We start from the raw sequence: 25,275 nt of genomic DNA, 5'->3' as shown, positions 1-25,275 counted from the left end.
TCCCTGGAGTTCATCGGCTGATACTCTAGAGAATGGCTAAACTTCTGGCACGTTCAGGCCCAATGAGAGACCCTGTCTGACAAAGTAAAGATGGGCCTTCCCTCGTTGGCTGAAGCTTCTGGCAATGCACTTGTAGATATGCCCAGAGGTGTGTCTCCTAGGTGACTCCAAATCAAATCACACTGGAAGAATTCACCATCTCAGGGTCCTCGTATGGAAACAGAGTTTGTGAAGGTGGTTAGTCAAGGTGGGGGTCCCCTTGGTTGGAGTGGTTAGGCTGTCCTAATATAATGGCTGGTATTTTTCTCTGGAAGGAAGTCCCTTTGTGACTTTGTGATAGGGACAGTCACAGGGAGGACAGGCAGGGATTAGAAAATAACCATAAGTATCCAGGTGGTGGTGGCACACACCTTTAATTCCCTTTAATCCCAGTACTCGGGAGGCAGAGGCAGGTGGGTCTCTCAGTTCAAGGCCAGCCTGGCCTACAAAGCAAGTTGCAGGGCAGCTAGGATGTTTACACAGAGAAACCACGTCTAGAAAAATAAAAGAGAAAGAAAAAAAGGAAGGAAGGAAGGAAGGAAGGAAGGAAGGAAGGAAGGAAGATGAAAAAGTAGCCATTAGCAGACAGGCGGTGGTGGCACATGGCACATGCCTTTAATTCCAGCACTCAAGAGGAGAGCCAGGCAGATCTCTGAGTTTGAGGCCAGTCAGTCTGGTCTATGGAGTGAGTTCCAGGCCAGGCCAGCCATCCTCAGAGTGGCTGGGGGAGGCAGGACAAGCCCCCCTGCCCAGCTTCAGGGGAATCTACACCTGACACCCGGACATTTGGGACTTCTGAGAGAATAAGAGTCCGCTGTCTTATGCCACCCCGTCTATGGTGTTGCCACAGCAGCCACAGGAAATGAGCCCACAAACCCAGACCTCCCCCTCTCCCTAGCCATACCCAGCAAAGGGCTGCAGTCCCCAGCATGGCCAGTGGGGGCGGTATTGCTAAAGAGCTGTGAGCTGAAATACGCCCCTGGCTGCGCTGAGAACAGCCAAATGGAGGTGTGAACACTCCAGCTCCCACTTAAACCGCCCAGTGGGTGGGCTCATCATAGGGCCTCACCTCCCATCTGGGTCCCCCTGCTCTCTTCCTCAGGCTTCAAAGCTGGCAGGATCTAGAGCCAGCAGGCTAAAGGACTGGGCTTAGGCTGCAGAGAGGCGGACACAGGTGGCCACATACAGGGCTGGGCCCAGACACTGTTTGCTATTCTTCAAAAGGCTGAACGTTCGAACCCCTTAATGCCCATCAGAAGACCTGACCCCAAACCACACTATGCCAAGAACAATGGGTGTTACCGTGGAAACCCTCCCCAGAGAAAGGCTGGATCCCAGGAGCAGGCCAGGGGACTGTGGAATAAGGGGGCTTGGCACCGGGCTGTGGCAGCTGTGTGCGGGGGGTGTGTGTGTGTGTTAACATCAGAGGTCATTCGGGTCCAGGTACGCAATGGTCATTTACAGGCAGACGTCACCCTTCCTCCAAGACAATCAGTCGCTCCCACTGGCTGTCAGGTGAAGGTGACCCCAAACCACTTGTCTGGTCTCACCTCTACGCAGGGGGCACTTGGGAACATGTTATGGTCAGAGGAATCACGTGGTCTTTATATAAAATTTGGACACTAGAAGCTAGAAGTAGAAAAGTCAGAGGCAAGAGGGTGTGGGCATGTGGGTGGGTAAGGGTAAGGATAGTAGGAGCGGGGGAGACAGGAAGAGAGAGAGGGAGCTGCCTAAGCAGAGAAGGCAAGGCAGGGGCACAGCACAAGGAGAAACCAAGTCAGGACCCAGGGGCACGCTGAAGAGCCAAAGCAGTGAAGAGGGGGAGTCTGCGGGACAGGAGCTGTCGTGAGCCAACTCAGGCCCGCAGGTTGCCTTTCCTCAACAAGTCTTATTGGCACACGCCTTACTTGTGATAAGTCTTATTGGCACACGCCTTACTTGTGTTAAGTCTTACTGGCACACGCCTTACTTGTGATAAGTCTTATTGGCACACGCCTTACTTGTGCAAGCCTGTGCTGTCTGTGGCTGTGTACACGCTAGTGGGAGACAAAAGTTGTGACAGTAACTACATGGCCTGCAACACACTGCCGAAAAAAGGTATCCGATGGCTGCTTCCCACGTGGCCCCCCAGCAGACAAGGTGAGAATCTGAAGCCAGGTCAGGAGGTAGCTATACAGGGCTCGGGCGGGCTGGTTCCGTGGCCCCACCACACCCTGAACCCTTTGTGTGTATGAAATAGAGGCATGGGCCATGCCACTTCCCTTGGCAGTCTGGCTGACTCTCGGGAGGGCCAGGTCTCTGGAATTTTCTCAGCTCGAGTTTATAATTCTGGAAAATGGTATTGAAATGTGTTTTTAATAGTTGCAAGTGAGGCTCAAATCTTGTTAGGTGACGCCAGCGCGAATTTAAATATAAATCTCCACTTGCCTGGAACACTTTCCGTTATTAAAATTATACGCGGAGAGGGGAATAAAGACATAAAAATGCAAATGAAACGAGCAGAGCCTTCCCCTGGGCACCGGGGTCCTGTCCTGGTCTCTGTCAGGTCTCACCTTTCAGCGCGACCACCAGCCCTGCCCTGGAACTCCCAGAGTCACAAAAACAGAGTGTGGGGCTATGGCGGAGGAGGCTCACATCTCAGAGATGGTATATAGGAAGAAACAAAGGCAAAGCCCAAATATGACAGCAGCCACAGCACCTGGCACGTTGCGGTCTGGTCTTCGGTGTTCAGCAACCCAGCCACCACTCAGTCTTAATGGCCCAAATTACCGATAATTTCAGCACAAATCAGACCATTATGCGCCGCTGCGAGGACGGTTCTGTCCTTTGTTGGAGAGCGAGCGGTGAGTCTGTTCTCTGCAGACAGGAGAGGCGTGGGGTGGGCACATCCCTGGCTTCTCCCTTCACCCCTTTTCCCGGAAAATCTGGGGCTGCCAGTTGGCCTCCTGATGAGGCTGTGAGCTCTGACCTGCCCTCCAGCAGGCCCACGTGTGGCCCCAGAATGATTTCAGGAGACTGACACCCAGCATAGAGCCCACGTGGATTGCATAAGAGTGGCTGAGCTCAGGCTGGGAGATGGGGGTCAGAGCAGGGAGGGCGTCAGGGGGCATTGCCCTGAGCCTCAGTGCTGATGTTAGAGGTGAGGCCTTGGGCTAGTTGAGGCCTTGAGGGTGGGGCCCTGGGTTGGCAGGATGAGTACCCTTCTGAGAGATGATGCCACAGCTGTCGTCTCCCTTCTCCTCAACTCCCACAGAGAAGAGGCCAGGCCAGTGAGCATGCAGAGAGAGGCTAGGAGAAGCAGACTCAGAATAAAGCCAGGTCTCACTTTGACTTCAGCCTTCAGTAGTAAGTAGCCCTACGCTACTTAGTTTCTGGCATTTTTGTTGCAGACTAAACTAATGCGTTGGGGCCACCAGGCCAAAGACTGGCCTCTGGAAGGGTATCCCAGAGAGGAAACAGGATGCTCAGAGGCCTAGGGTGGGGTTAGAAGGATGTCCCTATGGGGTCTCAGAAGGCTCTGTAGGCTGGATCAGAGGACGCTGATTGCCTTTCACCCTTTGGCTGTGGAGAGTCACAGTTTTTAGAAGAAAAATACAGAGACGAGCTAGCTGCAAGCCCCAGAGACCCCGCACTGAGGCCTGTCTACCCTCACTCCTCTAGAGCCTGCATGTCCCAGGCCCCTGCAGGAGGCTCCTGGCGGCTGCATGATTGACACGTGCAGATGAGTTTGGAGGGCCGGGGTATACCCTCCTCTAGTAATGCTTGTTACCAGCTGTGACAACCGATGGGTTTCCAGCATGCCTGCAGGCCTGAGAATGCTGCATCTGGGTGGGACTTCTACCTGTAGGAGAAGGAGCAAGCCTGCTGATAGCCTTCTGAGCTCTATTGTGGTTTTGTTTTGTTTTTGTTTTTTAAGGTTGCCAGGGTTCAACCCGATTTGGCAGTGAAACTTGGAAGAACCAAGCAGATAGCCCTGTGGCTTTTTTAGGAGCAGAAAATTCCTTAGGTTTCTTTTCCACAAGTTAGAAGCTTAGCTGTGTGTGTGTGTGTGTATGTGTGTATGTGTGTGCACACGCCCGTGCACGCCTGTGTAAGAGTATGTGTGAGAAGTCTTGCTCTGAGCCCCGCCCCATCCCAGGGCAGCCCAGGCCTCTCCTCGCCCCTGCCCTCTCAGCACGGCCTTGGCTCCATCATTACTATTCCCTGTGCTCTTTCTCTCCAACCCGGACGTCTGCATCTCCCCCTCCCCACCTGCTCTTTTCCACTGTAGACCACATGAGAGTGATCTCTAATACCTCACAGCAGCCTTGCTATCAGGCTGTCTGAACTCTCCTCTGACAAAGAAATTAGTCTAATTTCTTTTCAATTTAGCCTCGGGCAGATTCTTAGGACAAGGGCAGAGGCTAGACCTATTCTTTGCCAAAATGTCCCAAGTATGGGCTCCAGTCCACTTTCTAATACTGTTCCCGGCTGACACGTTAGCTGGGCCTCGAGGGTCCACACTGCTCTGGGCCCTGCTGTCTCCCAAGTTCCCACGAGAGTGTCCCATTGAGCCCCACGAACAGCATTCAACCACTTCCTTAGTCCTTAGTCTCCGCGTCTCCACTGTGGTCAGGCCTGTCACAGCGACTCCCTGCACCAACTTCCGCCCTAGCTCCCGTTCCAATGCGTGACAAAGCAACTCAAAAAAGACAGCACATAATGGGGCTCATGGTCTCAGAGGTTAGAGTCCTGATGGCAGAGCAAAGCCACGGCCCAGGAGCAGCTGAGCACGCCCATCTGGATCCAAGTGGAAAGCAAAGAGTGCACCTGGGAATGGCTCTCAACACCACTCCCAGTGACACATCTACTCCAACAAGGCCACACCTCCTGATCTTCTTCCAGAAGTTCCACCAACTGGGGAGCAAGTGTTCAAGCATATGAACCTACAGGGGCTGTTTTGAATATGGTGGTTTGAATAAAAATGGCCTCATAGACTTAGATACTTGAATGCTTAGTCACCAGGGAGTGGAACTGTTTGAATGGATTAGAAGGATTAGGACATGTGACCTTGTTGGAGGATGTGTGTAACTGGGGGTGGGATTTGAGGTTTCAAAAATCCCTGCGAGACCAAGGTGCGCTCTCTCTCTCTCTCTGTCTCTCTGTCTCCCTGTCTCTCTGTCTCTCTCTCTCTCTCTCTGTCTCTGTCTCTCTCTCTCTGTCTCTCTCTCTCTCTCTCTCTGTCTCTGTCTCTCTCTCTCTGTCTCTCTCTCTCTCTGTCTCTCTCTCTCTCTCTCTGTCTCTGTCTCTCTCTCTCTGTCTCTCTCTCTCTCTCTCTGTCTCTGTCTCTCTCTCTCTCTCTCTGTCTCTCTCTCTCTCTCTCTCTCTCTCTCTCTCTCTCTCTCTCTCTCTCTCTCGGCAGATCAGGATGTAGCTCTCTCAGCTGCTTCTCCAGCATCACACTTGCCTCCTTGACACCATGCTCCCTGCCTGTTTGATGGCCTTACCTATAAAATCTCTAAGCAAGCCCCCAGTTAAATGTTAAAAAAATAATAAGGGTTGCTATGGCCATGGTGTCTCTTCCCAGCAGTAGAACAGAGACTAAGTCAGGGGCTATTCTCATTCAAACCTCCACAACCCCTTCCTTGGGCTGGCTTGATGGGGCAAGGCTCTGCAAGTCGTGACCAGGGCCATCTCAGAGCCTGGAGCCCCCAAACACCTGAATGGCTCTCCTCCCAGTGCCTCTGGATCCCTGCAGGCTGTTCACAGATCCTCAGTATCCCTCCCAGTTAGGACCCACTCCCAGCTACTGGCAGGCTTAGCTCCACGGCTCAGCTCTCCAGAGACCCAGCTGTCTGACAGGGAAAGTGGGAACTGCCCAAGAGGAGCCAGGGCCGTGGGGGCCACTCCCAGGGAGGCCTCGACTCTTCTGTGTTGTGTCCTGAGCCCTAGGGACTTACCTTGTCTCACCCACCACGCATGACCAAGTGGGCAGTGTGGCCCGTGGGAAGGGCAGCATTCTTTGTTGAGCAGAACAGGGTGCACGCTCTGGAGCCCACGCTGTCCCTTCCCCGGGGGCTGGAGGACTTCTACTTTAAGAAAAGCTCATTTCTGGTGGGTCATTCAATCAAGAAGGCTGCCAGGCACAGTGACGCGCTTGGTAAAGGGCAGCAATAACCTAATAAATCAAATCTGATTTGCAGGCACTGTCTGTACAGCGGCTGGGGTCACCCAGCTGTCAGCGTGGCTCAGACAGGAGTGGAGGACGGGGCATGGATGGAGTCGGAGGCAAGGGCCAGCACACTGTGCAGGGAGACAAGTGCCCTAGCTGGGACAGTGAGCAGGGTGCCACCACCCAGGGTCCTTATCGAAAGGATGGCAGGGGGCAGAGGGAGTGACATGAGGTCAGGGTCATTGGAGCCACCCAGCAGGTGCACACAGCCACCACAGCCCACACACACTGTGCACAGAGTGATGTTACAGGGGCTCTCACAGGTACGCAGGAGCACGCACAGACTGCTGCCTTACACACAGGACCACGCACTCAGGCACACACACACCAGCCAAGTCCAAACGTGCAAATGCCGCTGCTGTCCTGCCGTCTGTGATGGCGTGAGGGACCTTCCTCACACTGTGAGCCAATTTTGCCTTATTTCCCTTTAATATTAATTTTATATTTTGAGACAAGATCTCATGTGACTAAGGCTGGGACTCCCTGGGTAGCTGAGGCTGGCTTTAAACTCCTGATCCTTTGGTCTCTACTTCCTTGCTGTTAAGATCACCAGAGTGGGCTGGACGGGTCTCTGTGAGTTCAAGGCCAGCCTGGTTTACAGAGTGAGTTCGAGGACAGACTCCAAAGCCACAGAAAAACCTTATCTCAAAAAAAAAAAAAAAAGAAGAAGAAGAAGAAGAAAAAGAAAAGGATTACCAGAGTGAGCCAGCACACGGATGTGTGTGTGTGTGCACGCCACACGTCTTGTCTGTGTGTCCTGCTCCACCACTCTCCACCTGTTCCTTTGAGTCAAGGTCTCGCTGAACTTGGCTAGCAGGCAGCAAGCCCCAGCAATCCTCCTCCAATCCCCATGCTACTGGGGTTAAAGGCCCGAATACAGCTCTGTCCGGCTTGTTTTGTTAAATGTGCGTGGATGTTTTGCCTGCATGCATATATGTGCACATGCACGCCTGGTGCCCCTGGATGTCAGAAGAGGGCATCAGATTCCTTGGATTGGAGCTAGAAATGGCTGTGAGCCACCTTGTGGCAGCTGGGAATTGAGCCCGGGCTCTGCAAGAACAAGTGTTCCTACCCAGGGAGCCACCCCTCCAGGTCCCATGACAAGCTTTTTCTGTGACTGTTGAGGATTTGAACTTAGGTCCTCATGACAGCACAACAAACCCTCTTACCCCCCGAGCCATCTCCTTCCAATCCCCTTTCTTGACATGGGGTCTTTATATGTAGTTTGGGCTGGCCTTGAACTGGCAAGCCTCCTGAGTGTTGGGGTCACAAGCAGGCACTACAACACCTAACTCTGTTTTTATTTTGCTTAATTAAGTTTGAGATGGGCAGGGGGACTGGAGAGATGGCTCAGTAGGTAAGAACATTAGCTGTTCTTCCAGAGGACCAGGGTTCAGTTCCCAGCACCCACATGGCAGCTCACAACTGTCTGTAATTCCAGTCTTAAGTCCCCCTGTTGCCCTTCTGGCTTCCGAGGGTACCAGCCATGCACGCGGTGCACAGACATACATACAGGCAAAAAGCCAATACCCACGAAATAAAACAAAATAAATCTCGAAAAAATAAAACGTTTGATATGATGTCTCAAACGTAGGCTAGGCTAGCTTTGAATTCACAAACCTCTTGCCTCCCCTGTCAGGTACTGGGTAGGGGCCTGCAGTGGCACCTCAGGGCTGTTCAGAGGGGCCTGCGGTGGCGCCCCATGCTGTTCAGAGGGGCCTGCGGTGGTACCCCAGGCTGTTCAGAGGGGCCTGTGGTAGCACCCCAGGGCTGTTCAGAGGGGCCTGTAGTGGTACCCCGGGCTGTTTAGAGGGGCCTGTGGTGGTACCCCAGGCTGTTCAGAGGGGCCTGCGGTAGCACCCCAGGGCTGTTCAGAGGGGCCTGTAGTGGTACCCCGGGCTGTTCAGAGGGGCCTGCAGTGGCACCCCAGGGCTGTTCAGAGGGGCCTGCGGTGGCACCCCAGGGCTGTTCAGAGGGGCCTGTGGTGGTACCCCAGGCTGTTAAGAGGGACCTGTGGTGGTACCCCGGGCTGTTCAGAGGGGCCTGCAGTGGCACCCCAGGGCTGTTCAGAGGGGCCTGCGGTGGCACCCCAGGGCTGTTCAGAGGGGCCTGCGGTGGTACCCCATGCTGTTCAGAGGGGCCTGCGGTGGTACCCCATGCTGTTCAGAGGGGCTTGCGGTGGCACCCCAGGGCTGTTCAGAGGGGCCTGTGGTGGTACCCCGGGCTGTTCAGAGGGGCCTGTGGTGGTACCCCAGGCTGTTTAGAGGGGCCTGTGGTGGTACCCCAGGGCTGTTAAGAGGGGCCTGTGGTGGTACCCCAGGCTGTTCAGAGGGGCCTGCGGTGGTACCCCAGGGCTGTTAAGAGGGGCCTGTGGTGGTACCCCAGGCTGTTCAGAGGGGCCTGTGGTGGTACCCCGGGCTGTTAAGAGGGGCCTGTGGTGGTACCCCAGGCTGTTCAGAGGGGCCTGTGGTGGTACCCCAGGATGTTCAGAGGGGCCTGTGGTGGTACCCCAGGCTGTTCAGAGGGGCCTGTGGTGGTACCCCGGGCTGTTCAGAGGGGCCTGTGGTGGTACCCCAGGCTGTTCAGAGGGGCCTGTGGTGGTACCCCGGGCTGTTAAGAGGGGCCTGTGGTGGTACCCCGGGCTGTTTAGAGGGGCCTGTGGTGGTACCCCGGGCTGTTCAGAGGGGCCTGTGGTGGTACCCCAGGCTATTCAGAGGGGCCTGTGGTGGTACCCCGGGCTGTTTAGAGGGGCCTGTGGTCGTACCCCGGGCTGTTTAGAGGGGCCTGTGGTGGTACCCCGGACTGTTTAGAGGGGCCTGTGGTGGTACCCCAGGATGTTCAGAGGGGCCTGTGGTGGTAACCCGGGCTGTTCATAGGGGCCTGCGGTGGCACCCCGGGCTGTGTGCACTGTTTTAGAGAGAATGCGGAGCAGTCTGGCTTGAATGGAAGCCTGAGTCCTAACTCATTGCTGGTGAGGAAATGATCTTTATTTAAAATCTCCTGAGACTTGGTTAGCTATAAACATCACAGAATCAAACCACGCTTCCTTATTAGAGCAAATTCGGTTTCCAGAATGGTCAGTAGGTGGGCACTGCTGTCCTCAGCTTGGGTCCTGCTGTGAAGCTGAGCACCCCACTTCTACCCAGTGCCCAGGCCCCTCTCAATTTTGTCTTCCTCACCTGGGGTCTATCAAGGACCCTTAGAGTTTAGATTTATTTTACTTTCATTTACGTATATTTGTATGTGTTTGGTGTGTTTGGTATGTGTGTGTGTGTGATGTGTGTTTGGGGTATGTGTGTGTATGGTGTGTTTGGAGTATGTGTGTGATGTGTCTGGGATGTGTGTGTGTGTGGTGTGTGTTTGGGGTAGTGTGTGTAGTGTGTTTGGTATGTGTGTGTGTCTGTTTGGGGTGTGTGTGTGGTGTGTCTGGTATATGTGTGTGTCTGTTTGGGGTGCGTGTGTGGTGTGTCTGGTATATGTGTGTGTCTGTTTGGGGTGCGTGTGTGGTGTGTCTGGTATATGTGTGTGTGTGTGTTTGGGGTAGTGTGTGTGGTGTGCATTTAGGGTATGTGTGTGTGGTGTGTTTGGGGTGTGTGTGTGTGTGTGTGTTTGGGGTAGTGTGTGTGGTGTGTGTTTGGGATATGTGTGTGTGGTGTATTTGGGATATGTGTGTGTGTGTGTTTGGGGTAGTGTGTGTGGTGTGCATTTGGGGTATGTGTGTGTGGTGTGTTTGGGGTGTGTGTGTGTTTGGGGTGCGTGTGTAAGCTCTTACACGTGTGTTCAGGAGGTTCTCAGTGGTCAGAGGAGAGTGTTACAGTCCTCTGCCAGAGGACCCTAGGTGAGCTCTCACCTAAGGATGCAGTCCTTGCCTGCTGCTCTCTTATATAACTGTTATAATCCAGTTCCTGTTCTTAGGTCTGATGTAAACTGCAAAATGTTTCTTGATGCACATTAAGCTTGCGACCCCATTCACACGATGTGTGTCCTTACCCGTGTTCCTTCCCTTTCATTATGTCTAACGGTGTAGCAGCCGACGCTCACCCGTGAACTCCTCATCTCTCCTGTAAAAAGGGCTTCAAAGGCTGTCAGGGACTGCTCTCTCCAATCCCAGCTTAGGATGAGACAGCCAGCCGGCCAGTCCCAGGTGTGCCCCAAAATACAGCTTGCTTTAATTGGACAATCGTGGATTTGCTGTTTTCTTCTTGTGATTCTTAGAGTTAACTAACCTATCTTTTCTTCCAATACAAATTTTAATTATTTATTTGGAGAAAATACAGACACATGCCATGGTACATGTGTGGGAGCTGGAGATGCCATGGTACATGTGTGGGAGCTGGAGATGCCATGGTACATGTGTGGGAGCTGGAGATGCCATGGTACATGTGTGGGAGCTGGAGATGCCATGGTACATGTGTGGGAGCTGGAGATGCCATGGTACATGTGTGGGAGCTGGAGATGCAATGGCACATGTGTGGGAACTGGAGATGCCATGGCACATGTGTGGGAACTGGAGATGCCATGGTACATGTGTGGGAGCTGGAGATGCCATGGTACATGTGTGGGAGCTGGAGATGCCAATGCACATGTGTGGGAGCTGGAGATGCCAATGCACATGTGTGGGAGCTGGAGATGCCAATGCACATGTGTGGGAGCTGGAGATGCCATGGCACATGTGTGGGAGCTGGAGATGCCATGGTACATGTGTGGGAGCTGGAGATGCCAATGCACATGTGTGGGAGCTGGAGATGCCAACGCACATGTGTGGGAACTGGAGATGCCATGGTACATGTGTGGGAGCTGGAGATGCCAATGCACATGTGTGGGAGCTGGAGATGCCATGGCACATGTGTGGGAGCTGGAGATGCCATGGTACATGTGTGGGAGCTGGAGATGCCAATGCACATGTGTGGGAGCTGGAGATGCCATGGTACATGTGTGGGAACTGGAGATGCCATGGCACATGTGTGGGAACTGGAGATGCCATGGCACATGTGTGGGAGCTGGAGATGCCATGGCACATGTGTGGGAGCTGGAGATGCCATGGTACATGTGTGGGAGCTGGAGATGCCAATGCACATGTGTGGGAGCTGGAGATGCCATGGTACATGTGTGGGAACTGGAGATGCCATGGCACATGTGTGGGAACTGGAGATGCCATGGCACATGTGTGGGAGCTGGAGATGCCATGGCACATGTGTGGGAGCTGGAGATGCCATGGTACATGTGTGGGAACTGGAGATGCCATGGTACATGTGTGGGAACTGGAGATGCCAATGCACATGTGTGGGAGATGGAGATGCCATGGCACATGTGTGGGAACTGGAGATGCCAATGCACATGTGTGGGAGATGGAGATGCCATGGCACATGTGTGGGAACTGGAGATGCCATGGTACATGTGTGGGAACTGGAGATGCCATGGCACATGTGTGGGAACTGGAGATGCCATGGCACATGTGTGGGAGCTGGAGATGCCATGGCACATGTGTGGGAGCTGGAGATGCCATGGTACATGTGTGGGAACTGGAGATGCCAATGCACATGTGTGGGAGCTGGAGATGCCATGGTACATGTGTGGGAACTGGAGATGCCAATGCACATGTGTGGGAACTGGAGATGCCATGGTACATGTGTGGGAGCTGGAGATGCCATGGTACATGTGTGGGAACTGGAGATGCCATGGTACATGTGTGGGAGCTGGAGATGCCATGGTACATGTGTGGGAACTGGAGATGCCATGGTACATGTGTGGGAGCTGGAGATGCCATGGTACATGTGTGGGAGCTGGAGATGCCATGGTACATGTGTGGGAGCTGGAGATGCCATGGTACATGTGTGGGAACTGCAGATGCCAATGCACATGTGTGGGAGCTGGAAATGCCATGGTACATGTGTTGGAACTGGAGATGCCAATGCACATGTGTGGGAGCTGGAGATGCCATGGCACATGTGTGGGAACTGGAGATGCCAATGCACATGTGTGGGAGCTGGAGATGCCATGGTACATGTGTGGGAACTGGAGATGCCAATGCACATGTGTGGGAGCTGGAGATGCCATGGTACATGTGTGGGAACTGGAGATGCCAATGCACATGTGTGGGAGCTGGAGATGCCATGGTACATGTGTGGGAACTGGAGATGCCAATGCACATGTGTGGGAGCTGGAGATGCCATGGCACATGTGTGGGAGCTGGAGATGCCATGGTACATGTGTGGGAGCTGGAGATGCCATGGTACATGTGTGGGAGCTGGAGATGCCATGGTACATGTGTGGGAGCTGGAGATGCCATGGTACATGTGTGGGAGCTGGAGATGCCATGGTACATGTGTGGGAACTGCAGATGCCAATGCACATGTGTGGGAGCTGGAGATGCCATGGTACATGTGTTGGAACTGGAGATGCCAATGCACATGTGTGGGAGCTGGAGATGCCATGGCACATGTGTGGGAACCAATTCTCTCCTTCTACCATGTGGGTTATGAGGATTGAATTCAGGTCATCAGGTTTAGCAGTGGGGCAGTGGGTGATGTCTTGAGGGACCACTGTTTTTATTTTTGTTTTAAAGAAAACGCTATGGGAGGGTGAGAAGAAAAGAAGAAAGACTTGCTTTGTTGGAGGAACCAAATTTGTTCAGTTCAAAAAAACAAATGACCTGTGTTTAGAAACTTATTGTTTCTAAAGTTCCTGACCTCTGAGGGCCATCCTTAGCTACAGAGCAAGTTGGAGGCTAGCCTGAGCTACTGGAAACTCTGACCAGGGGGTTAGTGGTGATATTCATACTCAAAATTTGATTCTTTACAAATCCTCCCAAAAGCAGTTTGACAAAAGAAACCTTTTTACAAATTACAAAGCTCGGTTTCCAAAATCTCTGTGACATTGATGTGGCTGACAAGGCTCGGCCAGGCTGGGGAGTACCACAGTCCTCAGTGGCTGGCGAGGCTCGGTCAGGCTCGGGGAGTACCACAGTCATCAGTGGCTGGCGAGGCTCGGCCAGGCTGGGGAGTACCACAGTCATCAGTGGCTGGCGAGGCTCGGTCAGGCTCGGGGAGTACCACAGTCATCAGTGGCTGGCGAGGCTCGGCCAGGCTGGGGAGTACCACAGTCATCAGTGGCTGGCGAGGCTCGGCCAGGCTGGGGAGTACCACAGTCATCAGTGGCTGGCGAGGCTCGGCCAGTCTGGGGAGTACCACAGTCATCAGTGGCTGGCGAGGCTCGGCCAGTCTGGGGAGTACCACAGTAATCAGTGGCTGGCGAGGCTCGGTCAGGCTGGGGAGTACCACAGTCCTCAGTGGCTGGCGAGGCTCGGTCAGGCTCGGGGAGTACCACAGTCATCCGTGGCTGGCGGGGGCGGCTGCGTCGCTTGCTATTGGGAATAGGCTTTGATGGTTCCATGGTTCCACAGTTGTCAGGAGAAACCAGGAGGACACTGTGACCCTTGGATGATGTTCCCCAGCTCCTCAGAGTCGTGTCTATTTCTAGGTCACTGTCATGGCCGTGGTGTGGGGTTGATCTGTCCCTATTATCTGCTCTGGGCTGTCCTGGTGCCCACAGAGCCGAGGTGTGAGGTCACTCTCTGTTTCCTTATGGCGGCACATCCTAAGATCCTCAGTGGGCGGGAAGGAACACTTGCACCAAGCGTGATGACCTGATTTCCATCCCAAGCCCACATGCTGCAAGGAGAACCAACTCCCACAAGCAGCACAAGCACGCACAAATAAATAAATGGTCTAGAGAGGGGAGTGAATGGCTAAGAGCACTGGCTGCTCTTCCAAAGAACCCGGTTCAATTCCCAGCACCCGCGCTGCAGTTCACAACCATCTGTAACTCCAGTTCCAGGGGATCTGACGCCCTCTGCCGACCTCTGAGGTATTGCACACAGGGCACAGCTATACATACATTCAGGCAGAACACATAAAATAAAATAAATAAATGTAAAGCCAATTACAAAGTTAAAAAATATTTAAAATAAGAAAATGAATATAATTTTAAAAATTACAAAAAAACACACAAAAAAAACAATGGAGAGAGCGAGAACACCAGTTCACTGCTAGTACCATGCATAAATTAATTCCCAAGTCACCTCCAACTACAACAGGCATTTAACCTGGAGTGACCTGGCCGCTCACACAACTGCGGTTTCCCTAATTCTCATCCCCACGTCCAACAGCAGAAACAGAGACCAGAGAAAACTGAACCCATCCCTCTGTCCAGGGGACCCCGTGGCACTCAGTCCCCAGCCTGTAGCATCCTTCAGCCTGCAGCTCACACACACGGCCCTGCTGTCTCTCACCAGAGTTGTCCTTAATTCCCTCTGAAGTCCAGCTAGGATAGAGCTTCCCTGAGCAGCTGGACCCGGGGGGGGGGGGCAGGCCCCGCAGCTGGACCCGGGGGGGGCAGGCCCCGCGGCAGATGGGCATCAGCAGTGGTTTCAGGGAGGCTGAGTCCTCAGCACCCTGGCATGCAGGGAGGTGTCCAGCACAGCACTCTGGAGCGCAGGAAGGGGTCAGGGGCATGCAGCACAGCACACCCCTGCGGAACTGCAGTTTTCCAACTGGCAACCCTTACATCACTGGGCCAAACGACCAAGTGCACACGATCATGATGTGTGTAGTCTAAGAACGGGATGCGCGTGCAGGCGCGTGTCTGCTGATACTGAGTGTGCACAGACACATAACACGTGTGTGAGAGCAATGGCATGGGTAGGCATATGTGTGTACTGTGTATGTGTACACACATGCCATGGCACATATGTGGAGATCAGAGCTGATTCTCTCCTTCCACCATGTGGCTCTGGGTGTGATCGAACTCCCGTCGTCAGGTTTGGTGCCAGGCACCTTTACCCACTGAGCCATCTCTTCTGCTCTGGAAACACACTTCCTTAGACAACTCAGTCTTTCCTCCCCGGAGACAGACCGGCCTCTGCAGCTGTTAACAGACTGTGGCTCTTGAGGCCAGCACTGCCCACCAGGTCCTGCTGAGCCAGTTACACATCTGTCTATGAGCAACTGCTGCCTGCCCGTGAGCAGGCAGAGCCCACCCTCCTGGACTCTATGGACTTGACCTCCTGTGCTCTTCATGGACACCTACTATGAGCAAGTGGGCCACATTGTGCCCTTTGACAGCCTGCCCTTCGCCAGTGACCGAGGGGGCCTTCTCTACTTCAGCCAGCCCAGCCTGTGGGGCCTCCTGGCCTGCGGGACGGAAGCTCCAGGCTTCCCACAGCCCACGGGCCCCCACAGCTGGTACCCAGCTCTCTTCCTCCTGCTTCGCTGGGGCACCCTACTCTGCTTTTAAAGAACACCGTGGCTTGGGAAAGGGGATTTCTGGAGGTAATTCAAAATTTCTTCTTGGTTAATAGGCCAAAAATGCCAGCAGCTGACTCCATTGCCGCTCTTAGAGGGGTGCTAAATGCTATTTAATTCTCCCCTTGTCACAGCTAAGAGTTTAAGTGCCGGTCTGTGATCTGCAGCTTGTCTTGTAATGGGCTGAGGTGGGGTGCGGCCACTCATCAATTGACAGAAAGTCTCTCAGCTCCGGAGGACACGAAGCTCACCCATTTGGAAGATGATGGGTTCAAAGGAACAAAAGACTGTGGGCGGGAGAGATGGTTCAGCGGCTAAGAACACTGGCTGTTCTCACAGAGAAGTTCCCACATCAACATGGTAGCTTCCACCCATCTGTGACTCCAGTTCCAGGAGTTCTGATGTCCCCTTCTAGCCTCTGTGGGCACCGGGCACACAGTCGTGTGAGACATTCTTAAGGTCCCTGTCTCAGGGGACTTTATTCAGGGTGGACTTGGATCTGTGACTTTGGGGACCTGCCTTAGAGCCAGTTTCCCTGTAGGCCCGGATGGGTAGGGACCCTATAAACTACTGAAGGAGACAGAAGTGGAATCTGAGTACTCATCAAGGCAGTGAGACGTGACAAATGCCGGCATACACACCTGGATGGAAGAAGGGCTTGTTTGCCTCAGGGGTCCAAAGGGTTCAGTCCAGCACAGCAGGGAGGCAACAGGGCGTGGGTGGACCATGGAGCAGAAATCGAAGCCAGAACCAGGGCCAGGTGTCCCCTAAAAGCCTGCCCCTGCTGGTCTGGCTCCTCCCACCTGGAACCCACCTCTCAGAGTTCCTAGAACCTTCCAAAGTGGCAGTAGCAGCTGAGGAACAAGTGCCCAGTGCACGAGACTATGAAGACATTCTGGATCCAGGGGTTTGTGAGTGTCAACGGCTTCAGCCCACGGACTGCTCTTTCCCATAGAGAGCAATAGCTGGGCCTAGGGACTGTGCCCCCAAGACCTCACACATCACGTATACATGTGGGTGGCATCTTCTGGAGTTGTCTGCGTTCACTCAGCTAAACTAGCCCAAGTCTGCTTCTCACCTGGAATCAAGTCTGTGTCCTGTGCAGAAACCCAGGGTTCCTTCCGAAAATGCCAACCAGCCCCCAGGCCTTCCCCCAGCGCAGCTTCCCTTTGATCCACACTATGAGGCCACGGCGGGATCTCAGCCTAGCCCAGGTCTTCCTCCTGTCCTTGAGACTCAAGTTAACCTTTCCCCAATGGGGCCAAGACTATTCTCTGTACAGGGTGTGGCTTTGAGGTGGCTGGTGTCTCCCTGGGCCCCACTTTCCAGTCTGAAACTACCACTAAAGGTAGGTAGTGTGACCCCTGCAATGTGTTCCGGGAGCGTGAAGGCCCCTAAGTGTCCTTGCTGGCACATGACCTTCCTTCTGAGGCTCCACGGACTAAGGGCAGTTAAGGGCAGTTGCCCAGTCTTGAATGTTCTAAAGAACCAGGGAGAAAGCGGCGAGGAAAGGGTATGAGTCACCCAAGGGTGGATGAGGAATATCTACAACCCCCTCCTCAGAAGCACAGGAGGGACCGAGGCCATGCAGGGCAGATGGAGCCCGGAGAGACAGACCCAGCCTGTCACTTAGGCCCATTGTGAGCTGCTCCCCAGATTAAAGAGGACAGGACATGAAAGCCACTCTCCTGGAGTCTGGCAGGCTGCACGGCCCAGGCTGGCCTTTCATCTTTGTAGGAACACCTCATTAGGGCTAAGAACACCACTGAGGCTCCAGCCTTGCTCTGGCTGTCGGGCCCTGAAATACACACCCCATTCTTCGAGTCAGACCAGATGTCGCTCACCATGATGCACCTGTGGGCACTGGCGATGCCGGACTTTATCCCTGAGGCACCGGCCAGCCTGTCTCTGTAGACAGGTATGCACCACATCCACGGGCCCTCTTGCTGTTCCATGGCTTCACAGAGCACGGAGCCGAAGGCTCTGGTCCCCCAGCCCATCTCTCCACTCATCTTCACTTCCTTCCTAGACGCGTGTAAGCCAGGGCGAGCAGCTTCCTCCTGGAAGCACCCCCTGTGGCACTCAGTAGGGATCCCAGCTCTGGCCCTGACAGTATCTTCTCTTGGTCATGTGATTGGTTTAAAGAAAGTGATCCAGTCAATACGATGGCATTAGTCCCAGTCCCATGGTGAGAAAGACAGATGTTTCTCAGGGTGCAGACCAAGGGTTGAGGGGTGAGAAGATCAAAGCATCTAGAGGGGTAGGAAGATGGGTTCTGACTCGAATGGGAGAGCCTTGAATGCTGGAAAAAACGTGTGAACCTGATCAATGTGGAGAACAGCTCCTGAGGTCCCCAGGCAAAATAAGGGTGGGGTCAGCTATGTGTTTCAGAAGCTAAAAGGGACCTAAAGTGTTGCTGTGAGAAGAGGCCTCACCGCACACACCGACTCCCAGGCTGAGCCTACGGCTGCTTCGCCCAACACAGCAGAAGAGAAGCGATGCCCTCATCAGGCCTGGCTTGTGGACGGCCGCCGTTCGCTTCCTCTGACTTGATACTTAGCGGCCATACTGTGAGGAAGCCCAAGCAACCACAAGGAGAAGAATGAAAAAGCCGGCCCTGAAGACTGTCCTTGTGGTGTTCCGCGTCTCCAGCCAGCACCAAATCACACAAACTATTTGACTCAAAAGCTAAAGTGACCCCCGACGGTGCGGCATTGGGTGGCAGATATGGGCTCCCAGCGCTTGCCACACAGTCTGGGGACAACCAGTTTCACTAAACAGTGGGATTCTGTGAGGAGAACTTTGCCCGGTTCCCTCCTGGGTGCTGAGCGGGGACCGGGACAGGGGCCCTGCGTATCTGGGCTGGTTTGACAGCTGTTTCTGAGCGTCATTTCCTGAGACACCTCCTCCGCACTCTCCTGCCCACATCCACCAGAGTTTCCCTGGCAATGGTGCAGGCCAAGACCAGCTGTCAGGCAGGGGCTGCCATCCGGGCAGCTTGCAGGACAGCTGGACTCCCCGGAAAAAGCTGCCCCTGGGGACAGTAATTGGCCATGTCCTTTCCTTGTTGAGTTCAGTTGGACTCTTCAAATAGAATAACAGGGTTGGGAATTTAATTCCCCCACCCAGGTCACAATGCATGCGGTTGTTTGTACATCACAGGGGTGAGTCCCTAAGCACCAAGAGCCCATCGACTGGATTTGCTCTTAATCAATGCTTATATCCATTTTTTTCTACCAGATTTATTTTTTTTAAAGGATCGCAACAGGACCTGCCATTTTCTGTGGTTCCTACTAACGTGTGCTCGTGGCTTAGTTGGCTATGTTCATCAGCTGCTTGGTTTGCCTTTTTTTAGGGTCTCATTAAGCAGCCCTGACTGGCATCAGACTTGTCATGTAAATCAGACTGGCCTTAAACTCATAGAATTCCGTCTATTTCCTCCTCTTTAAAAGTATCAAAGGTGAGCGGGCTGGTGATGGAATTAAAAATTCCAGCACTTGGGAGGCAGAAGCAGGCAGATCTCTATGAGTTTGAGGCCAGCCTGGTCTACAGTGTGAGTTCCAGGACAGCTAGGACTGTTATACAGAGAAACCCTGTCTCAAAAAACAAAACAAAACAAAACAAAAGTATCAAAGGTGCCAGGTGGTGATGGCACACACTTTTAATCCCAGTACTCAGGAGGCAGAGACAGGCAGATCTCTGTGAGTTTGAGGCTAGCCTGGTCTAGTCTAGAGAGTGAGTTCTAGGGCAGCCAGGGTAACAAAGAGAAACCCTGATTTGAAAAACAAAACAAAACAAAAAATCAGGGCACAGCACCATGCCTGGGCCATCACACCTGGCTTGAGAGCTCAGGGGTTTTTATTCTTAATAAACTAATTTATTTGTTTACATGTATGGGTGCTTTGCCTACCCTTACATCTGTGGCCCACGTGCACAGTGGTCATAGAGGCCAGAAGAGAGCATCGAATCCTCTGGAGCTGGAGTCACAGACAGCCATGTGGGTGCCGGGAATTGAACTTGGGTCTTCTGCAAGAGCAGTCAGTGCTCTTAACCTGAGTCCCAGAGTTCAACTTTGAGTTCCCCTGGGGACAGGCAGAAATGTAGGGTATCCGGTTCCATGTAGACTTCAGATCACCAGAACTTCCTCTTTCGGACCATATGTCCCGAGTGTTGCATAGGATATATGCTCAAAAATCCTCATTTGCTGAGCTGGTGAGATCCCAGCAGGGAAAGGCATTTGCTGCCAACTCAGTTCAATTCCTGGGTGGGAGGAGAGAACCAACTCTTGAAAACTGTCCTCCGACCCTCACAAGGGTGTTTTGTGAACTTGAATAAGTTGATTTTTAGGGGCTGGAGAGACGGCCGCTCCTGCAGAGGACCTGAATTCAATTCCCATTACCCACATGGTGGCTTCCAACTGTTTGTGACTTCAGTTCCAGGGGACCCCACGCCTTTTTCTGGCCTCCATGGGCACTGAAAACATGTAGTGTATGTATACACACCCAAGCAGAACACATTGCACATGAAAAGAAAATAAATACATCTTCAAAAATTAAAAATTAAGAAAAAATTTTAAATTGTTTATCTGAATTTCTAGTTTAGCAACACATTTTCTGCTTGTAGATGCCTGACCGTGCCTGAGCCATTCAGGGAGTGGGGAGGGAGACGAACAGTGTGCTGTGTAACAGGAAGGACTGAGAAAGAGAGACTTGGGGTGCTCAGGGTAGGATCAGTGGGTGGGGAGGAGCGTCCTGTGAGAGAGACTTGGTAAGGCACATTTCCCAAGCTGAGGGGAGGCGTGAGCGGCCGGTGTAGACCTGGATGGAGAAGAGTACCCAATAGTGTCCCAGATTGCCTTGGATCTGACACTGGAAACTCCACATCCCATAGCACCCTCCGCCCTAGGAAACTGGCATGGCTGTCTATGGAACAGGCAGGGTTGTAGACAGGAGGAGGGTCAGAGCATGGAGCTGGGGAGGTGTGAGCAGACGCGGTCCCTGAGAAGGACTGGGCAGATGAACACAGGGACTGCCTCAGTAGAGGTCTCTTTCCCAGTCACACAGACCCACGGGCCCCGCTGTGACTCTAGTCTGAGTGTCTAAGCCCTGCTGGGAGGAGGCAGATGCTGCTGTCCCCATAGGAAGCTGTGACTCAGGCCTTGAGGTTCTGGACATGCAGGGACACCAAGAGACAAGGTGGGAACCCCAGAGACCCCACTGGGAGAAAATGAAGTAGGTGCCAAAATAAAAGCAGCCTCTGGAAGCTGCCCTTAGAGGCTGGCAGCTGGCATCTTTGGATGGCAGTGGCAGAACAGACATTGGGGCTCAAGGAAATGGAGGCCACACTCTGAATGAGGGCTGGTGACACGGGTCTTTGAAGTTCTTTGAAGTGTGCTGGGTCCCTTAGAAGGAGACCAAAGCAAGACCGCAGAAGAGTCTTCCACAGAGCTCAGGCAGAGGTGAGCCGTCCCCCACAGCCTATCGGCCCTCCAGAGACCTTACATCCCAAAGTCAGATGGGCCCATCTGGTCTGACAGTGCTGTGGGCCTGTCTGACGCAGGGCCAGGAAACAGATACAGTGGACCAGGGCTAGTGATGAGTCACCTGGTCCCTCAACCCCCACCGTGGGCAGTGGCCTGGTTATCGGCAGCTCTTTCCTCCAGGCTGAGCTGGGTGAGTCACCTCAGGATGCAGGTGGAATCCCAGACTGCCAGGAGGAGGCCTGCATCTGGCCATCTCTGCAGTTCCCAGGGAGGGCAGCTCAGCTCTCAGGGCTCCCTGCTGGCAGGGAGGCAAGTGAACCCTCACTGTGTGAGGCAACTGTGCCGGGTGGGTTTTCACAAGAAAGTGGTGTTGCCCTTGAAGTCCCACCTGAAGCTGACACAGGGCTCACCAGGCCCTCCCTGGTGTGTCCCGTGCCCTCTCCTTTCAACCTCATAGTGCCTATCCAGAACCTCACAGGCCACACAAAGGACATCACCGCTCGCCCCTGCCATGGCTGGGTGCCCCTAGGTGTTTAAAATTTAAAAGTGGCACGCCATCTTCCAGAAGCTTCTTAAGGACAGAATTCTCTAATGGGAGGCAAATATAATCAACTACATTATATGCGTGTGTGAACATGTCATAATGAAGCTCATTAGTATGCATAATTAATGTATACTAATAGGGGCTGGGAGGGGATGCAGTCAGTGAAGTGGCTGCCTTGCGGCCAGCATTCCATCCCCAACAGCTGTGTAAATTCCTGGGCACAAATGGTGCACACTTGTAATCCCACCACTGGGGGGCAGCCAGGCGACCTTGGGAATCAGGGTCTGGTCAGCAGAGTCGAATTTGCAAGTGAGACCAAGTCTCAAGACAAAACAAAATAAAACAAAGGTGGACAGCTCCTGGGGAGCACCACAGACCTCCGCATGCACACTCACCTGTTCACACCTGTACACATTAGCACACACATGTATGCACTCACACACATGCACCCCATTAATAATGAATTAAATTAAATTAAAACTCCAGAATTTAGGTAGAAAAACAAGTTGGAGGCTAAAGAGATGCTCAGCTGTTAAGAACACGGACTATACTTCCAGAGGACCCAGGTTTGATTCCCAGCATCCCTGTGGCTGCTCACACTCACCTGCGACTCCCTTTCCAGAGGATCTGACTCCACCTTCTGGCCTCTGTAGGCACTGCATGCATTTGCCATATATACTCAGGCAAAAACCCTATACACATAAAAATATAAATAAAAGTGCAAAAACTTTAGAATAATAGAACTCTTCAACAAAAAATCCTCAGTACCACAGTATGAATCATTAAAAAAACAAAAATATAAACAAAAATTCTCAGATAGTCCCAAGCTTTCCCCCTTCTCAGATTGCACGCCAGACCTCGGGCCTTCAACATAAGCCTGAGGAGAGGACGTTAGCAAACTCTCATGTATAGTTTGAAGCTATGTAATAGCGTTACTCCGGCAACTGAATACAGAGACTCACTCACAGGATGACACACTCCTGTCTGCTGACATGTCACTTTAGTTAAATCTTTCCCAAGATGATATTTTTGTTTTGTTTTGTCTTCACGTTTTATTTATGTGGCTTGTGGATGCCTGACAGACACTCTACCACTGAGCCACACCCCCAGTCCCTCACTGGGAGATTCTAAGCATATGGTCTACTCCTGAACCGTAGAAACCTTGGGAAGAGAGAGTCAAGGGCACGGGCATCTTCAGGGTGTAAGTCGGTCAGTTTAGATCACTCAGCCATTCCCTTGGCTGCTTTTCTAGTCATAGTGAGATCACAGTGGGGTGTGGGGGTGCTTATCAGTCTGGGGGCTCCTCCCAGCCTCTCCTTTCCTGAGTCCACCTCTCAGCATGGCCAGAACCGATGACAGCTTGCTCTTCATTTGTGTGTGTGCTCATTTATCCGTCAGACTGCCGGGGAGTGTTTGTGGGAGATGTTGACCACAGGAGCTCCAAATGCATCCACTGTAAAATTCCAGATAGCATGGGCTCGAAATAAAAAGTGGGCTTTGTCTAGAGGTGGACAGCAACAGAACCTTGTTTCAGGTACCCGCAACCACAGCTCCTTCAGTCTAGCATCACCTTGGGCTCCGAAATGGTTGCTTTCCACCAGCCCTCAGGTTCACATTCCAGGCAGGAGGAAGAGGAAGACTGGGAAGAGGTGTGCCCACTGCAGTCCTCCACTTGGATGTGCGGTGCCTGCCTCTCTGGCTGGACAGACCCGCCCGTCAGCTAGGTCTAGCTGAATTCACGTCTCATGATGACTGAGTTGTTATTTGGAGAGCGGTTGTATATTTAGATCTGCACCAGATTGGAACCCTCCTGGGGGCAGGCCCCTCTGATTTCAGGGCCACAGCTGCAGTGCAGGGCACTACTGACACAGTCCCATGTGGGGCACTGCCCTTGAGCCCCACCTCTTTCTGGTGTTCAGGTTTGGGGGTTTTTTCTTGGTGGCAGCGGCAGCTTCTGAGAAAGTCTGGACTTGCAGGTGGGAAAATGACGCTTTGTGTTTCGTGTCCATTACTCTAATGGTGACCCATTTTGCTAGCCACAAGCTGGGCCGCCTTGAAGATGACAAGTTGACAATGACTCCACTGGGTCATTGCTGCGTGAGGAGCCCATTAGACTGGGGCCGTGGGTTCCAGCACAGCATGTACCAGGAAGCGGGGACCTGTTATCCTACACCCTGCCCTCATTTGTAGGAGCAAGACTGTCAGGGATGTGGGAAGCCACAGCCCTGTTCTGTTCCCACCTCCCAGTGTTTCCCCGGCAGGTTCCAGCCACAGTCTAAGAGCTGGACAGAAACCCATTACCCAACCAAAATGGGGAGCGGTGACAGCTGGGGCCACCCCAATGGTGGAAACACCCTGGAGGGAGTGGCATCGAGGGTGAGCCTTGAGCCTGGCCCAAGTCTTCCACATAGCTTCCTTCCTTTCTTTCCTCTTTTTTTTCTTTTTCTTTTTTTTAAATACAGGGCCTCATTTATTTCAAGCTGGCCTCAAGCTCCCAGTATAGTGGAGAATGACCTTATGACTCCAATGCTGAGTTACAGGTGCACACCACACCACCCTTGCTGCAAACCTCCTGAAATGAACTCACGACACTCAAGTGTTTGCTAAGGCGGTGTCTGGTTTCCTGTGAGGCACATAGGAGAGATGGCCAGCGGGTGGTCTTGGCTTCTCTCTCTCTCTCTCTCTCTCTCTCTTTTTTTTTTTAACTTTTTGAGTTGGGATCTGACTGCATTGCTCAGGCTGGGCTTGAACTTGTAGGCTCAAGACACCATTCTGCCTTAGTCTGGGTAGCTGAGCTGCAGGCTGTTGTCACTGTGTCTCATTGGTTCTGGGGCAGACACTTGCTCACTCTGCTTCTCCTCTACCAAAGCATCCTCTGATCAAGGGAGACACACTGGGACTCTGCCTTCAGAGGCCAATGTGAGAGGCACACCCCTCTCCCTTCGCTGGGACTCCAGCAGGGCCTGATAGGTGTTCAGACCCTAGTGTTCCTGAGGTTGGATTTCCCTGGAGACCTTGGGAGATGTGGGCAGAGGGTAATGTCTGCCTACTGGTTTTGAACATTTGTAAAACAAAGGGTGACTGAAGACAAAAGGATCATTTTGTTAAAAGGAGAGCCAGCCAGATGTCTTAGTGGGCAAACGCTCTCATTACAAGCCTGGAGATCCAGAACATGTAAACATGAGAACAAATTAGTATAAAGTTGTCCCTTGACTTCCATATGTGTGCCTTGCCACACATGCCCAGGCATGCCGATTCAGGCTGTTCCTGCACTTTATGGCCTTCCTGTCCATGTGGGTCAGCCGATCCTTCCAGAGGTGTCCCGAGTCTGCACAGCCTCCTTAGTGTGGAGACACATGAAATGTGGAATTGGCAAACACCATTTGCCCCATATTCTGCTCAGCCAGGGTCTCAGGTGGGATTGTAGGGAGAGGGGATTCAGGACTGAGGCCTCACCCCCAGGCTATTCCTAGTGAACCTATTTCATGTGAACACTCTGCTGGTTGCTCCAGCAAAGGATTCGTGTTAAGCAGAACCCTCCTTTCTTGAGCTTACAGGCTTCTCGGGACCTGGCTGACAATGCAAGGTGGGGGGGGGGGGTCCATCTCTGAGCCAGGTGACCGTAAGGGCTGTGCCGTTCATCATAGGGCCGCACCTGCTTGAAATATCTCCCATTTTGGGAGTCTGGAGTTGCTAC

At 53.0% G+C, this 25,275-nt stretch overlaps 1 long non-coding RNA gene across 1 annotated transcript in view; it reads left to right on the top strand.

Annotated features, from left to right (window-relative positions):
* Window positions 1–25,275, top strand: part of LOC142851052 (uncharacterized) — a 29,216-nt gene that overhangs the window by 3,258 nt on the left and 683 nt on the right. The gene's annotated exons all lie outside the window — the stretch shown is intronic.

This window comes from Microtus pennsylvanicus, chromosome 5, assembly GCF_037038515.1.
Source record: "Microtus pennsylvanicus isolate mMicPen1 chromosome 5, mMicPen1.hap1, whole genome shotgun sequence".
Classification (NCBI taxonomy): domain Eukaryota; kingdom Metazoa; phylum Chordata; class Mammalia; order Rodentia; family Cricetidae; genus Microtus; species Microtus pennsylvanicus.
The sequence above is the reverse complement of the archived record's forward strand: the minus strand, read 5'-3'. Positions and strand labels throughout refer to the sequence as shown.